This window comes from Galeopterus variegatus, unplaced genomic scaffold, assembly GCF_000696425.1.
Source record: "Galeopterus variegatus unplaced genomic scaffold, G_variegatus-3.0.2 Scaffold152130, whole genome shotgun sequence".
In the NCBI taxonomy this organism is placed as follows: domain Eukaryota; kingdom Metazoa; phylum Chordata; class Mammalia; order Dermoptera; family Cynocephalidae; genus Galeopterus; species Galeopterus variegatus.
Genome location: NW_007878241.1, coordinates 1 through 566, shown reverse-complemented (window position 1 = coordinate 566; position 566 = coordinate 1). Strand labels below are relative to the sequence as shown.

Below are 566 nucleotides of genomic sequence, written 5' to 3'. Positions count from 1 at the left end.
TTTTTTTTTTTTGTGGCTGACCAGTATGGGGATTTGAACCCTTCACCTTGGTGTTATCAACACCATGCTCTAACCAACTGAGCTAACCAGCCAGCCCCCAAATGAAACCCAGTAAAAACATTTTAGTGGGAAATTAAGCCAATGGTATGGTGCTTCCTGGTAATCTAATGGTGCAGGGTTAGAGGTTTAAAAATGTAGGGGAATATATGGTTAGTATGAAACTTTTTTTCAAATAAGTTTTCTCGAGTGTACTTTGATAGATTGAATAGCAGTGTTTCATATTGAATTCTTTGGCTAGTACTTGGAATGGAGATACACTGTGTTATTGATTAAAGCTACAGGCCTCAGATAACATTTAAGAGATTGGCTCATGTTTTTAAATGTCCCACTTGTTATTAGAAGTTGCCACAGGGAAACTTATGGTCAGGGTCATAATTTTTCTTAATCAGGTATCTGCCTAAAATGGTTGAGATGTTTAGTTTCTTACTGAGAAAAATTCTGGTCTTTTGCAATAGTATGGCCTTGAAGTTTTAAGGGAATCTTTATCATTAGGACTCCTAGGCTAC

General features: G+C 36.7%; 1 non-coding gene across 1 annotated transcript; it reads right to left on the bottom strand.

Annotated features, from left to right (window-relative positions):
- Positions 1 to 17: 17 nt before the first annotated feature.
- On the bottom strand, positions 18 to 92 carry TRNAI-GAU. Its single transcript has one exon. It is a non-coding gene; the product is annotated as a tRNA-Ile (tRNA).
- Positions 93 to 566: the final 474 nt, after the last annotated feature.